The sequence below is a fragment of the Myotis yumanensis genome, unplaced genomic scaffold (assembly GCF_028538775.1).
Source record: "Myotis yumanensis isolate MYYU_CA2020_CCGP unplaced genomic scaffold, mMyoYum1.0.hap1 SCAF_18, whole genome shotgun sequence".
NCBI classification, from domain to species: Eukaryota; Metazoa; Chordata; class Mammalia; order Chiroptera; family Vespertilionidae; genus Myotis; species Myotis yumanensis.
In genome coordinates this window covers 6,978,397-6,995,158 of record NW_027223769.1, presented here as the reverse complement: position 1 = coordinate 6,995,158, position 16,762 = coordinate 6,978,397, and the positions used below count along the sequence as shown (strand labels likewise).

The following is a 16,762-nucleotide window of genomic DNA, read 5'->3' as shown; positions in this document are numbered from 1 at the left end:
CTCCATCCGGTTTATACACTCTAGGACCCTTAATCTGAATTCTTTTTCTGTCATGTTGCATGCCTCTGTATCACTTAGCTGCTTTTCTGGCAAGTCCTCCTTTTCTTTCCTTTCGGGGTTTCTTTGTCTACCCATGTTTATCGTATTGCCATATCTAGATGTTGAGTCGTTCAGTGGCTGCTCCTTGGGTGGCAGTGGCTTCTCGTGCTGCGGTTGCTCCTCGGGCGGTTGTGGTAGCAGCTGCTCCTCAGTTGGCAGCAGCTCCTCTGGTGGGTGCTGTTCATAGCTGTGGTGGCTCCTCTGGCTGGTGGGGGGAGGCTTCACACACAGCTGCTGTTCCTCAGACAGAGGGTGTGGTGATCAGGAGGCTGCTTTTCCTTGGATGGGGGCCGGCTACACAAGCCTCTCCTTTGAGTTTTCCGTTGATTATTCAGGAAGCCTTCTCATATTTCAGTTGTAATTCCAGCTTGTTCCTGGGAGCATGACCATGCGGCATCCTCCTTCTCTGCTGCCATTTTTAATCTCTAGAATTTTTTTGCTGGCAGGTGTCCATGATCTCGCGGCTGCAGCAGTGTCAGAAGTTAGCCCTGTCCCAGCCTATAATTTCACCAGGCCAGCTCTTCAAAACACATGTCCACCAGCTGCCTGCCTCCTGTCCTGAACCCCGTGCAGCTCCAGTTGGGCCACCTCCCTCCCTTTAGGTTCAGGGGCCTCTCCTGTTAACTTTATTCTTATTGTTGACACTATTACAGATGTCCCCATTTCCCTCTTTCAACGATGCTTTGTAGTTAAAAGAGCAGAAGTTTTGCTCCACCCAGCCCTGCCCCTCCTTCTCTCTAGCCATCACCACACTGCTGTCTGTGTCTATGGGTTATGCATGTACTATCTATTCTTTGTCTAATCCCTTAGCTTCTTCCATCCTGTCTTCACCTCCCCCGTCACTTCTGACAGCTGTCAGTTTGTTCCACATATCCACGCCTCTGGTTCTATTTTGTTTGTCAGTTTATTTTGTTCACTAGATTCCACATATAAGTGAGATCATATGGTATTTGGTCTCAGTAGGATACCAAAGTGATTGTGCAGGTTGTTGTAGGGGTACTCCGTGAAGGGTTATTTCAGTTAGCATAATAATTTCCAGGTCCATCCATGTTGTCGCAAAAGGTAAGAGTTCCTTCTCCTTTTTTGTTAATCCTCACCCAAGGATATTTTTTTCCATAGATTTTTGAGATAGTTGAATGATGGGGGAAAGGAGGGGGGAACATCGATGTAAGAGACACACATCTCCCTCACGCACCCCAACCCACCAGATCGAACCCAGGTACATGCCCTTGACTGGGAATCAAACACTGCACACTTATACCAGGGCAGACACTGGCCAGGGCAAGAATTCCTTCTTTTTTACCACTGCATAGTTTTTCATTGTGTAAATGTACCACAGTTTTTTAATCCACTCATCTACTACTGATCTGTTGACCTTTTAAAATAAGCAACTTTTTGCTTTGTTGATTTTGCTATGGTTTTCTTATTCTCTATTTTATTTTCACTCTATTTTTTTCTATTTCCTTCCTTCTGTTTGCTGTTCTTTTTGCAGTGTTGTAAGGTAGAAATTTAGATTATTAGTTTCAATCTTATTTTTAAATACAGGCATTTATTTACTGCTATTAGCTTTAACTGCATTTCACAAATTTGGGTAGGTTGTGTCTTTATTTTCATTTATTCTCAAATTATTTTCTAATTTCCCTTGGAATTTTTTATGACCCATTTATTTAAATTTTACATTTCTCCCCTGTATGTCATAGAAATTCAGAGGCATATGTTTTTTGTTGTTGCTGTTTGTTTTATTTCCAAGTTTTTGGATACAAATTTTTAACAATATCCAAATTCTTTTATATGTAACAGAGTATTATTAACTACTAGAGGCCCGGTGCACGAATTTGTGCATTGGTAGGGTCCCTTGGTCTGGCCATCGATTGAGGCTGATCAGGGCCTGCCGGCCAGGGGGAAGAACTATGGGAAGTTGGCTGTGGGAGTGCACTGACCACCAGGGGGCAGCTCCTGTGTTAAGCGTCTGTCCCCTGGTGGTCAGTGCTCATTATAGCTACCAGCCAGTCATCCAGTCATAACGGTCGAGGTTGCTTAGACTTTTCTATATATACTAGAGTCCTGGTGCATGAATTTGTGCACCAGTGGGGTCCCTCGGCCTGGCCTGAGGGATTGGGCCGAAACTGGCTCTCTGACATCCCCCGAGGGGTCCTGGATTGCGAGAGGGTGCTGGCCAGGCCGAGGGACCCCACTGGTGCATGATCGGGGCAAGGGAGGGATGTGGGAGGTTGGCCAGCTGGAGAGGGACTGTAGGAGAGTTCCAGGGCATGTCTGGCCCATCTTGCTCAGTCCTGATCGGCTAGACCCCAGCAGCAAGCTAAACTACAGGTTGGAGCGTTTGCACCATGGTGGTCAGTGCACATCATAGCAAGAGGTTGAGCATCCTTAGCATATCATTAGTATACTAGAGGCCCGGTACACAAAATTCGTGCACAGGTGGTGTGTCCCACAGCCTAGCCTGCACCCTCTACAATCTGGGACCCCTCGAGGGATGTCCGACTTGCCTGTTTAGGCCCAATCCCGGTGACTGCCTGCCTGATTGCCCCTAACAGCTTCTACCTCCCAGCCTGATCACCCCCTAACCACTCCCCTGCCAGCCTGATGGATGCCTAACTTCTCCCCTGCCGGCCCGATTGCCCCTAACTGCCCTCCCTTGCCAGCCTGGTTGCCCCTAACTGCCCTCCCCTGCAGGCCTGGTTGCCCCCAACTGCCCTCCCCTGCAGGCCTGGGAAGCCACTGTTCCCTGGGAAGTCAGAGATTGATCAGATCAACAAAGTGTTTAAGGACCTGGGGACCCTCAGTGAGAAAATCTGGCCTGGCTACAATGATGGGCAATGGGGCTGGGGTGTCGGGCACAAACTCTCCTTTGATCAGGGTGCTGCTCGGGGGTGCTCTCGCCCACTTTTTTCTCCACTTCTTCACTTTCCCTGGAATCTCAGTCAAATTATGACTATGGAACAAGGAGGATGTGTGCTTGGTCTCTCACTCATTTCTTCCTCACTCACTTCTTCAGCTGACTGTCCTGAGGAGTCCTGTGAGTTACTGCAGGTTCTTCCTCCTCCTCCCACCTCCCTCCTCCTTCCTTCTCCTCCACCTCTTCCTCCTCAGAACCTGACCCTGGTTTTCATGAGGAGGACCCCCTGAGCTGGTTTTCCTCTTGATGCTGCTATCTTGTAAGTCAGATAGCATGTTTTTCTCTTCTTTTACTGGCTTTCGGCTGCCTCCCAGCTCAAGACTCTCTCTCTCTCTCTTTCTCTCTCTCTCTCTCTCTCTCTCTCTCTCTCTCTCTCTCCGGTGGCTCTGGGGGCTGTGGCTCTGGTGGCTGGCTTTTATTTTATAGTCGTAGTCCTCTCTAATGTTTGATGATGTTCAGAAACTTCCTTCTGCACCATGGCCTGTGCTCTTGCTTCCTTGCCAGCGGCTAGACAGTTCCTCTGTCTCCTGGCTTGTCCTCTCGCCATCTCTCTCCTCTTCTGATTGATTCTCTCACTCCCAGTGTGCTTTATCCGTTCCTCTCTCTCTCTCTCTTTTTCCTTCCTTCCTTCCTTCCTTCCTTCCTTCCTTCCTTCCTTCCTTCCTTCCTTCCTTCCTTCCTTCCTTCCTTCCTCCCTCCTTTCCTTCCCTCCCTCCCTCCTTTCCTTCCCTCCCTCCTTCCTTCCTATCCTTCCTTCTCTCTCTCTCTCTCTCTCTCTCTCTCTCTCTCTTGCTTGTGTGATGTTTATTGAGCTGCTTCTTTATCTTTATCAATAATCTAAACTTCTTTAAATTATATTTTTTATTGTTGATAACATTACAGATATCTCCCATTTCCCCCCTTCACCCCCCTCCTCCCAGCTCTTAGCCCCCTCCCCCCTCCCAGGTCTTCACTACCCTATTGCCTGGTATCCTGTTCTTTTCCATGTCCTTTCCCGTGCTCCTGCTCTTTCTTTTTCACTCTAGCGTGCTTGCCCGTTCTCCTTGGAGTCCTCCTTTCTGTAGGGCGAGTTCCTGATCCTTATCTCTATATGGTGGTCCCTCAGCTCCCCCTCTTCAAGGGACTCCCACTTGGAACCTAGTCATCAGATTGCGACATTTAGAAGTACAAAATAATTAATTGAAGAAGTAGTGTTATTTTTTAAGCATTTTCTTTGCTTTCTCCTCTTGATCCTTCCATCGTTTCTTTTCCTGAAGAATCATCTAAAGTTTTTAAAGTTTTCATCTAAAGTTTTCACTTTCCAAGAGTCCTTTCCATCACCCATTTGACTTAAAACACCCAGCGCCACTGCTGCTCCCTTCTGGAGTCTCTCCATAACTTCTTCAATTTATAACTGGAAGTTTGCACCTTTTGACCACCTTCACCATTTACTCCAACCCCCTCCCCCAGCCCCTGGGAACCATCAATCTGTTGCTGGCATCCGTGAGCTTTTTAAAAAAAATGTAACATATGAGATCATATGGTATTTGTCTTTCTCCATTGTATTTATCTTTATTTTTATTGATTTCAGAGAGGGAGAGAGAGAGAGAAACATCAATGATGAGAGGGAATCATGGATCAGCTGCCTCCTGCACACCCCACACTGGGGATCCAGCCCCCAACCTAGGCATGTGCCCTGACTAGGAATGAACTGTGACCACCTGGTTCATAGGTCGACACTCAACCACTGAGCCACGCCAGCTGGGCAAACTTATTTTATTTAGCATAATGCTCTCAGGGCCCACCAATGTTGCAAATGGCAGCTTTCATTCTTTTTTTTTTTATGGCTGAATAATATTCCATGTGTACATACAGATATATCGCAGAGATATTGCAGGACCACTGCAATAAAATAAATATGGAAGTAAAAGAAGTCACAAAGTTGCTTTGCTGTCTAGTGAATATAAAGTTATATTGACACTATACTGTAGTCTATTTATTAAGTATGTAAGTAGCATTATGTCTAAAAACACGATGTACATACCTTAATTATAAAAAAAATTTTGTTAAAAAGATGCTATCATCTGAATCTTCAGCAAGTCGTAATCATGTGGCTGGTAGAGGGTTTTGCTTCAATGTTGATGAAAATGCAGTATCTGCAGAGTGAAATAAAGTAAAGTGCAATAAAATGAGGTATCCCTGGTCAGGGCACATGCCCAGGTTGCCAGCTCAATCCTCAGTGGGGGACATGCAGAAGACATTCATATCTTAGCTATTGTACATAGTGCTGCAATGAACATGGGGGTACATATCTTTTTGAGTTTAGGTTTTCAATTCCACCCAGAAGTGGAATTCCTGGATCATATGATAGTTCTATTTTTATTTGAGGAACCTCCATACTCTTCCATAATGGTTCCACCAATTTACATCCCCACCAACAGTGCACAGTGTTTTATTTTCTCCACATTCTCACCAACTTTTTTTTATTTCTTGTCTTTTTTGCTACTAGCCATTCTAACAATTGTGAGGGAATACCTCATGTGGATTTGATTTGTATGTTCCTGGTGATTAGTGATGTTGCGTATTGGTTTGTGTACCTGTTGGTAATCTGTATGTCTTTGGGAAAGTGTCTATTTAGATCTTCTACCTTTTTTCTTTCTTTCTTTCTTTCTTCCTTTCTTTCTTCTTTCTTTCTTTCTTTCTTTCTTTCTTTCTTTCTTTCTTTCTTTCTTTCTTTCTTTCTTTCTTTCTTTCTTTCTTTCTTTCTTTCTTTCTTTCTTTCTTTCTTTCTTTCTTTCTTTCTTTCTTTCTTTCTTTCTTTCTTTCTTTCTTTCTTTCTTCCTTCCTTCCTTCCTTCCTTCCTTCCTTCCTTCCTTCCTTCCTTCCTTCCTTCCTTCCTTTTTTCTTAACCTTCACCTGAGGATATTTTTTCTATTGATTTTTCTCTCTTTCCTTTCTTTCTTTTCTTTTTTTTTTTTTTTTAGAGAGAGAGGAAGGGAGGGAGGAGGGGTAGAAAGAGAGAAACGTTGATGTGACAGACACACATCAATTGGCTGCCTCCTGCCTGTACCCTGACCTGGACCAGGGATTGAACCTGCAACTGAGGTATGTACCCTTGACCCAGAATTGAATTCGAGACCTTTTGGTCCACAGGCCAATGCTCTAACCTCTGAGCCAAACCAGCCAGGGCCATTTTTAAAAATGTTTCTTTATTGATTTCAGATAGAGGAACAGAGAGAGAGATAGAAACATCAATGATGAGAGAGAATCATCAACCGGCGGCCTCCTAATGGGGATTGAGCCCGCAACCTGGTCATGTGCCCTGACCTGGAATTGAACCAGCAACCTCTCAGTACAGGGGACAATTTTCAACCAACTGAGCCATACCAGCCAGATGTTCTGCCCATTTTTAAAAAATCCTCACCTGAGGATATGTTTTTCATTGATTCTAGAAAGACAGGAAGGGAGAGAGAGAGAGAGAGAGAGAGAGAAAGAGAGAGGAAGAGAGAGAAAGGTTGTCTTCCATAAGCACCTTGACTGGTAATTGAACCTAAAACCTAGGTATGTGCCCTGACTGAAAGTCAAACCTAGGACCCTTCCATGCACCAACTGAGTCATACCAGCCAGGGCTCTGCTCATTTTTAAATTGGATTGTTCAGGGGTTTTGCTATTGAGTTGTATGTGTTTTTTTATATTTTTTGGATATTAATCCTTTATCATATATATTATTCACAAATATTTTCTTCCATTCAGTAGGTTGCATTTTCATTTTTGTTAGCTGTTTCCTTTACTGTGAGGAAGCTTTTTAGTTTTACTTAGTCCTACTTGTTTATTTTTTGTTATTGCCTTTGCTTTCAGAATCACCCCAAAAATCACCAAGACCCACGCCAAGGAGCTTATCACCAATGTTTTCTTCTAGGTGTTTTATGGTTTCAGGTCCTATGTACAAGTCATTTGTACTTTATTTTTTAAAATTTTTATTGATTTCAGAGAAGAAGGGAGAGGGAGAGAGAGATAGGAACATCAATGATGAGAGAGAATCAATTACTGGCTGCCTCGTGCACGCCCCACCCCCTCTACTCGGAATCGAACTGGCAACCAGGGCTTGTGCCCTGACCAGGAATCAAACCGTGACCCCCTGGTTCATAGGTCAACACTCAACCACTGAGCCACACACGCCAGGCTGTTCAAGTTTTTAATCCATTTTGAGTTAAATTTTGCGTATGGTGTAAGATAGTGGCAGGTTTTTTTGTTTTTGTTTTTTTGCATGTTGTCCAATTTTTCCAACACTGTTCTTTTCCCATTGTATATTCTTGGTTCCTTTGATATGGTTGTGGGAGGCAGCGAGTACTGCTTTTACCTATGCTGCCATCTTGACTGGAACTCCTGACCTTTTCTGTTTTTAAATTTCTATTTTTTATTTATTTCTACTATGACCTTATTTCCTTTCTTCTTTTTACTTTGGGTTCTGTTTGTTCTTTTTTTAGTTCCTCTAGGTATAAAGATAGATTGTTTATTTGGAATATTTTTGGTTTCTTGAGACTTATATAGCTAGAACTTCCTTCTTAGAACTGCTTTTGCTCATCCTATAAAGTATGAAAAGTTGTTTTCATTTGTTTCAAGGTAGTTTTTGACTTGCTGTTGGATTTCCTTTTTTTATGCATTTGGTTGTTTAGTAGCATGTTGTTTAGTCTCTACATGTTTGTGTTTTATCTACTTTTCTTCCTATGGTTGATTTCTATTTTCATACCATTGTGGTCAGAAAATATGCTTGATATGATTTCAGTCTTCTTGTGTTTATTGAGGCTTGATTTGTGGCCTAATATGTGATCTATATTGGAGACTATTCCATGTGCACTTGTAAAAAAATGTTTATTCTGCAATTGTGGGATGAAACATTGTATCAATGTCTATTAAGTTGACCTGGTCTAACCTGACATTTTAAGACCATTATTTCTTATTAATGTTCTGTCTGGATGATCTATATAAATGTGAGTTAGGTATTACAATCCCATACTACAATTGTATTACTATGAATTTCTTTCTTTATGTCTATCAATAATTGCTTTATAGATTTAGATGCTCCTATGTTGGAAGCATAAAGATATTTACAGTTGTTATGTTCTCTTCTTAGATTGCTTCAATGTTGATTCTTTTATGATTATGTGATATCCTTTTTGTCTTTTTTTTTTTAACATGTTTTGTTTTAAAGTCTATTTTTTCTGATATGAGTATTGCTATTTCAACTTTCTTTTCCTTTCTAATGCATGCATGGAATATGTTTTTTCACTCATTGATTTTCAGTCTGTATTGTGTCTTTCTATGTGAAGTGGTTCTCTTATAAGCAGTGTATAAGTACGTCGTGTTTCTATTTTATAAAAGAATTTAATTTATTTTTCTTTTAATTATATTTATTGCAAAATAATGGTTAATAAGATATCTTCTCATGATTTGCTGGTTTTCTTTAGTGTTTTGTTTGGGTTCTTTCCTCTTTAGTTGCGTGTCTTTTGAGGTTTTTTATTTGGGATTACCATAAGGTTTATGGGTATTATTCTATATCTTGTAGAAGTCTGTTTTAAATTAATAGGTTTTTAATTTGAATATATCCTATGAGGACTACATTTTTACTACCCAAACCTGTATCTCCTAACTACTTATTATAGTTTGAGTTGAGATTGACACTTTTTTCTTTTGAACGTCATAGTAGCTGTTGAAATGTGTGTGAGCCACTGTATTTATTAAATACTAGAGGCCTGATGCACAAAGATTTGCGCACTTGGGGGGGGGGGTCCCTCAGCCCGGCCTATGCCCTCTTGCAGTCTGGGACCCCTCGGAGGATGTCCACCTGCTGGCTTAGGCCCGCTCCCTGGGGGATCGGGCCCAGGCTGGCAGTCAGACATCCCTCTGGCAGTCCGGCAGCCCTCAGGGGATGTCCACTTGCCAGCGGGGAGCAGGCCGAAGCTGCAGTCGGACATTTCTAGCGCTGCTGAGGAGGTGGGAGAAGCTCCCACCACCACCGCTGTACTGGCAGCCATCAGCCTGGCTTGTGGCTGGGCAGAGCTCCCCCTGTTGGAGTGCACTGACCACCAGGGGGCAGCTCCTGCATTGAGCGTCTGCCCCCTGGTGGTCAGTGTGTGTCACAGTGACCAGTCATTCCTAGTCGTTCTGCTGTTAGGGTCAGTTTGCATATTACCCTTTTATTATATAGGATAGAGGCCTGGTGCATGGGTGGGGGCCAGCTGGTTTGCCCTGAAGGGTGTCCTGGATCAGGGTGGGGGTCCCGCTGGGGTGCCTGGCCAGCCTGGGTGAGGGGCTGATGGGTGTTTGCAGGCTGGCCACACTCCCTTCAGGGTTTTGGTCAGGGGTCCCCACAGGGGTGCCTGGCCAGCCTGGGTGAGGGGTTGATGGCTGTTTGCAGGCTGGTCACACCCCCTTCAGGCTGGCCAAGCCCCCAGCAACAGAAGTTCCCAGCCTCTTCTTTTTCTTCTTTCATTCTGGGAGTTATTTTACCTTCTATAATTGAAACTTTGTTGCTTTCAGTGGAGCTCAGAGCTGCCCGTGGCAGGCGGGAGGGAAGCCTCCTGCTCGCTCCAGCTCCGTGGCCATGGCCGGCTGAAAGCAGGTATCTGGGGTTTATTTACCTTCTATAATTGAAACTTTGTTGCTTTGAGTGGAGCACAGAGCCAGCTGCGGGAAAGCCTAGCCTCCTGCTCGATCCAACTCTGTGGCTGCCAGCCACCATCTTGGTTGGGTTAATTTGCATATAGTCGCTCTGATTGGCTGGTGGGCATGGCTTAAGGCGTAGCAAAGGTACAGTCAATTTGCATGTTTGTCTTTTATTAGTGTAGATTATATAGCAGTGGTTCTCAACCTGTGGGTCATGACCATCGGAAAACACATATAGCATATCAGATATTTACATTATGATTCATAACAGTAGCGAAATTACAGTTATGAAGTAGCAACAAAAATAATTTTATGGTTGGAGGTCACCACAACATGAGGAACTATATTAAAGGGTCACGGCATTAGGAAGGTTGAGAACCACTGTTATATAGGATTATATTTGGTCTTTCCTACTCTTTCTGACACAGAGTTTCTAAAACCCTTGGAATTTCCTGTGATGAGAGGGATCATGTTTTCTCTTGCTATTTTAATGAAATGACTATTGGAACACTTAAGGATGGGGGCTGGTTGCTAGGAAAATCAACCATGTGATTAGAAGGTTGGCTCTTTTAGTCCCACGTGACTGACCTTCAGGGAGGGGAGAAGAGCAGGAGGTTGGGTCAATCACTAATGACCAATGATTTGGTCAATCATTCCTATGAAATGAAACCTTCATAAAAATCCAAAAGGACAAGGGCCTGAGAGCTTCTGGGCTGGTGAACATGTGCAGATGCAGAGTGGCACACTTGGAGAGGGCATGGAGCTTTCCCCAGGCCTTTCCCTATGCATCTCTTCCATGTGGCTCTTTCTAAGTTATATCCTTTTATAACAAACCAGTAATCCAGAAAGTAAAATGTGTTAAATGACAAAAATTCGACTGAGTAAACTTGGAAATCTAATTGGTTTTATTCAATGCTTCATGATTCAGGGAGCATCAAATCTAGCAAATAGAAAGGAGTGCTGAGGACTGTACAAAATCTAAGGTTTTTAAAGCAGGGTGGGGGGTGGAACAAAGAAGTAATAAATGAGAAAAAGAAATTATTTCAAGCAAGGTCACCTCCCTTTCAGGGACAAAAAGGGCTATTTAGGCAGAATAACTTACTGGTGCTAACCAGAAAATTCTAGATTTGACTGGTTAAGATTATATTCCTGGGGGAGATTGAAACTGCTATTAAACAAAAATTTTGACTTCCAAAGCTGAAAGTCTTTTTAAAGAAAAGGGTTTATTAGGCCATTGCTAGCAAACAAACAAACAAACAATAAATAAATAAAGCTGATTTAGGGCATGGAGCATAAGCCATCAGCAGCATGGTTAAATAGAAAAGACAAATGTGTCCATCATCTCTGAGTTTTGCAAGTGGTTTTGTACATCATGTACAGGGGAGAAAGATGTAAGCTATTCTGAAAAATTTACATTAGCTACAGACAAAGAGGATGGGAGAAGGTTAGGAAGGGCTTGTTCTAGGATAGATCCAACAGAGTCCACAAAACTCATCCATAATAATAAAAGAGTAATATGCTAATTAGACCAGATGTCCTTCCTTCCAGACAAAGCCTCAGTGGGTGGGGGCTGCAGCAGAGGCAAGAGAGGCCCCCGGCCGTGACAGTGGCAGCGGGTGGGAGCCGGGGCCAAGGTCCTTGCATGAATTTTGTGCATCAGGCCTCTAGTCTATAATAATAAAAGCGTAATATGCAAATTGACTGAATGACCAAACAGTAGAACCACCATCCAGACGACCTTCCGGATGACCACGCTATGACACCCACTGGTGCCAGGCCAGCCAAGGCGAGTGCTATGCGATTGGTCAGGGATCCGGCCATCGCCCCATGATTGCCTTGCAGAGGGAGGCCCAGGCCACTGACTGGTGGGGCAATCGATCAATCTGGGGCTCCACTTTTGCCCCAAAGAGGGAAGCCCAGGCCACCGACTGGTAGGCTGCGGTGGGTGGGTGGGACCTCCCTCTGCAGGGTGCATGATTGCCCTGCAGAGGGAGTCCTAGACCACTGGCCAGTGGGGTGATCAATGGGGGGGGGGGGGCTCCATAATTGCCCCAAAGAGGGAGACCAGGCTACCCCGCAGCGGTGATGCGGCAGGTGGGCAGAATCTACCTCTTTGGGGCGATTGATTGCAGGGCTCCCAGACTGTGAGAGGGCACAGGCCAGACTGAGGAACCCCCTGCCCCCACAGTGCACAAATTTCATGCACTGGGCCTCTAGTGTATAAATAAGAAGTCAGGGCTCCTAGAGTTCTGGGGTTCCACAGAACATGGCTAACTATTCTCTCTCTCTCATTGTCCAGTCACTGTAATTTTAATGTAGAATATAGAGTTTGCAACCCAGTATGTGCCCTGACCAGGAATAAAAACTATAGACTTTTTTTTTAGATCCTCACCCTAGGATATATATATATATATATATTTTTTTTAGAGAGAGAGTGTAAAGGAGGGAGTGAGGGAGAGAAAGAGAGAGAGAGAAACATTGATGTTGCCTCCCAAACACACCCTGACCCAGGCCAGGAATGGAGCCTGCAACGGAGGTACATGCTCTTTACCGGGTATGGTACAGGGACCCTTGGATCCACAGGCTGATACTCTAACCACTAAGCAAAATTGGTGAGGGCCAAAAACATCAACCTTTTGATGCATGGGATGAGTCTCAACCAACTAAGCCACATTGGCCAAGGTCCTGTTGTTTCTTTTTGTTGTTGCTGTTAATCCTCACATGAGGATACTTTTTCCATTGGTTTTTAGGGAGAGTGGGAGGGAGGATGGGAGGGGGGAAGAGGGAGCAGAGAGAAACATCAGTTCATTGATTGTTTGCTTCCCATACACACCCCGACCGGACCAGAGATCAAATCCATAACCCAGGTACATGCCTTTGGCCAGGAATCAAACCAGTGACCCTCCAGTGCATGGCCCAATGCTCTAATCCTTTCTTTTTTCTTTTTCACTCCCTCCCTCCCTTGCTCCCTCCCCCTCTTCCTCTCTTCCTTTCTCTCTCTCCTTTCCTCCCTTCCTTTCTTCCTTCCTCACTCTTGTTCCTCCAAAGCCCACAAGCCACTTTTTAAAAAACATGTTACTTTATTGCCCTAACTGGTTTTGCTCAGTGGATAGAGCCCCGGCCTGTAGACTGAAGAGTCCCGGGTTTGATTCTGGTCAGGGGCACGTGCCCGGGTTGCAGGCTGGATCCCCAGTAGGGAGCATGCAGGAGGCAGCCTATCAATGCTTCTCTTTCATCATTGATGTTTCTGTCTCTCCCTCTCTGTTCCTCTTTGAAATCAATAAAAAATATTATTTTATTGATGTTAGAGAGGAAGGGAGAGGGACAGAGAAGAAGCATCAATTGGTTGCCTCCTGTACACGCCCTGACCAGGGATCAAACCCACAACCTGCATATGTGCCCTGACCGGGAATTGAACCACAACCCTTCAGTGTGTGGGATGACACTCCAACCAATGGAGTCAGACTGGCCAGGGCTGTTGTTTCTTTTTAACAAATGTTTCTGTGAATTATGTGACCCGCTCTAGCAAATTAATCAAAACCAGAGAGGCATTTGTTGGAACCTCCAATCTATACTTGGTTGGTCAGAAGCACAGCAACTGGCATGTGAAGTATGTGTGTTGGGTGGGGGCATTCTTATAGGACTGAGCCCTTAACCTGTGGGATTTGACACTATCTCCAGGTAGATAGTGTTAGAATTGAATTAAATTGTAGGATAACAAGCTAGAATTGCTTGTTGGTGTGTAGAAACCCTGCTCCCCAAAGAGTATGGGAATTGGGTGCAGAACCCTTTAATAAGTAAATATGAGGTTTAGTCCAGGCAATCTATATCTAAGGAATGACCAATGCAGCAGCACCCTCCCTCCCTGAACAGGGACCCAGCAACCACATAGACTTAAGCCAGCACTTCAGTAGTAATGCACTTGCGGATGCACACATGCTACCAGCACTGCTTCCATAATTAGAATTCATTTGCCCAGCTATTGACCAGGTTTGGAAAAGCTATTTCCCAGGCACCTTGTTTCCACCAATGAGGGTGGCACTGTGTTAAGAATTTAGAAAGAAGCAGAAGAGCTGGTCATTAGCAGGCAAGTCAAACATGAAACACTGGAAGAAATCAGATGGAGGCTGACTTCAAAGAAAACTCAGTATTGCCTGATAAATTGTGTCATTTTATTGTACCATGGCTAGCCTTCATGCCATGAAAATATAGCCATTCTAACAATGTCACTCTTACTGAACTCCAGGTGATAGCTGGCATGAGAGATGATAGAAATGACATTGAACTTAAAGGAAAACACCATACTGTACAACATCCTCATCAAAACAAAATATAATACTAAGTGTATTTGAAGCAGAGTTCACAAAGCCATGTAAAATCAAACTAAATAGCTGGCATTCCATAAAAAAGAGCTTTCCTTTTTTACTCCCTTTTCTCTTGTTTATGGATTTTTATTTACTTAATGGGTTATAATCAATTTCATAAATTATTGATGACAGAGGGAAAAAATTGTTGCAGGTAGTTTTTAAACACTCTAATTGTATAATTAGAAGGGATCTACTCTAAAATAGGGACTGGCAAACTTTTTCTGTAAAGGACCAAATAATATATAGAGTCAAACCTCATAATTTGTGGATTTCCATATTTATAGACTTACCCACTTGCTAACATTTATTGGTAATCTCAAAGTCAATATTCACAGCACTTTTGTGGTCATTCATGGAGTGATAAAAAATGAGTCCCCTGACTCACATTTCTCAGCTGAACTCAAGGCAACCCTCTGCCTTATTTAAGGCTCTTATACTATAAACAAGTGTCTTTTTTCACAGTCTATTTAGTACCATGTTTTCTCACTTTTGTGCCTTTTATTGGTGATCCTGCTGTTTAAAATGCCCCCAAGCATAGAGTTAAAGTGATGTCTAGTGCTCCTATGTTAGGTAAGCTTCATTCAGGCATAACTATAGTGCTGTTGATCGTGAGTTCAATGTTAAAATAAAAAAATCTATGAGAAGAGTGTGTAAAAAGAAACACATAAAACAGGTTATGTATTGATGAAAATGCTGTGACTAGATGCTTGCAGGAAACTAACTCTGTGTTTCCCTAAGATCAATGGCTCACTAATTCAGTGTTTACTGTTATGCCCAGATTTCAAGATTCCCAAGAAACCACATCAGGGAGCCAGCCAATCCGATGCAAAAGCATAAGAATCTGTATTTCAAGCTAGCTCCGCTCCCCGTCCACCAGACTCACCGACACAATGGCAAACCAAGTGGCTGAGAGAGAGAGAACCCCGCCTAGAGACCGGTTATATAGGGGGGGTTGGAGTAAGGGGAGGAGAAAGGACTGTGCTCTGCCGATTGGCCAGGTGCAAGTCGATGTCTTGTTCCTGGGTGTGGCTAGCAGAGTCTTAGACTTCCGGGAAGACGCTCCTTGCCAAACACGTGGCCAAGGTAAAATGGAGGACGTAGCCCTTACCCTGGGGCAAGGTGGAGGGCCTAGCCCTCGCCCTTTCATTTACAACTTTATAAAATACTAGAATCTGTGTACTGGTGGGGTCCCTTGGCCTGGCCTGCGGGATCAGGCCAAAACCAGCTCCCCAACATCCCCTGAGGGGTCCCAGGTTGCGAGAGGGCGTAGGCCAGGCCGAGGGACCCCACTGGGGGCTGAGGAGTGTGAGAGTGAACCAGCGATCTTTCTGTCAAAGAAAGGAGCTCACTGCCATCTTAGGTCCTGCCATTTAGATATGACCTTCAGATTCTTTCAGGGGGCTGCCATCTTAGGTTCTGCGATTTTGACATGACCTTCAGGCTCTCAGGGGGCCACCATCTTAGGCTTTGCCTTACCTTCCCCTTCCTCTGAATTAGCCAATCGCATAATAATGGGAATCTGAGCTCTGAACCCTGACCAATCAGGTCAGAGTTCAGAGTGAGAAGCAGGGCAGACCCCGCATCAGGAAATAAAACCAGAACAGACTTCCCATTCAGTGTGCTTTTGCCCATGATTTGCACGCAGGAGCACCCTTCTGCACAAAAGTAAATTTGCCTTGCCGATTCAGTTTCGAGTGTTTGTCTCATTCCTATGACATCATTGAGAGCATTTCTAACAGGAGGGACAATGGGCGGGCTCCAGGGCATGTCTGGCCTGCCTCATCCAGTCCTGATCTGCTGGATCCTACCTGTTGGAGCATCTGCCCCCTGGTGATCAGTGCACATCATAGTAACTGGCAGAGGGTAGAAGGTGGGAGGAATAATTAGCATATTAGGCTTTTATATATATAGATTAAAAAAACACCCAAAATTTAGTCTAGGGCTTCTTAAATCTTCCCAACAAAATCCCCTTAATACTAAGAAAGAGGGAACACCCACTCATGGGAATCTGGGGCAGAAGAAAATCAACTGCTGCATAGCAGGAATTACCTTTGAAAACTTATTTTTAAAGTTATGCTTATTCACATTCTTCCCCATGATGAACCTGTGATTAAATGTAAAACAAATACATAATTATCCAGAAATATCAGGTTTTTTCCCCTCCCCACTAAATCCATCAGTTAAGTTTATGCTTCTAGATGCAACATTCTTTTCTCTATTTGTGGAGAGTGAGGCTCTGGGTCACATCCATCATCCAGATAGCCATCCTGCCACAGTTCTGCAAGATTACATCAGAAGCGCACATACTCACCACACAATCAGGTGGGCTGTTTCTCAGACTCACACACCATGGTCTGCAGAGGAAAACAAATCTATCGAAACCACGCCACATAAATGTTCAGAATCAATGACAGGTTCACCAAAACACAATGCCCTGTACTCAGTCCCATTATCTCAGAGGCCCTCCTGCCCCCACCCCAGCATTCCGTTCTACACAGCCCCACACACAGTCATAAAATCTCCACAAACCACATTCCCGCCATCGCAACCTCTCAAACACACACCAGCTACATCTGTGGAAAAAAGTCGCATCCAGAATCACCGCAAAGACAGACACACAGCGCCGGCTTGGTCACTCACAGAACGCCCCCGCTGGCCCGACTACGCGCTACCCCGCTTTAAGGAGCCTGCGGCAACTTAGGAAACATCCAGGACCCCCACCCTTGCTGGGGCG

General features: G+C 44.3%; 1 long non-coding RNA gene across 1 annotated transcript; it reads right to left on the bottom strand.

Annotated features, from left to right (window-relative positions):
• Nucleotides 1-5,045: 5,045 nt before the first annotated feature.
• LOC138997063 (uncharacterized) lies at nucleotides 5,046-16,382 on the bottom strand. Its single transcript, XR_011468888.1, has 3 exons — nucleotides 16,340-16,382; nucleotides 16,078-16,132; nucleotides 5,046-5,151 (listed from the first exon to the last, which is right to left on the bottom strand). It is a non-coding gene; the product is annotated as an uncharacterized lncRNA (long non-coding RNA).
• Nucleotides 16,383-16,762: the final 380 nt, after the last annotated feature.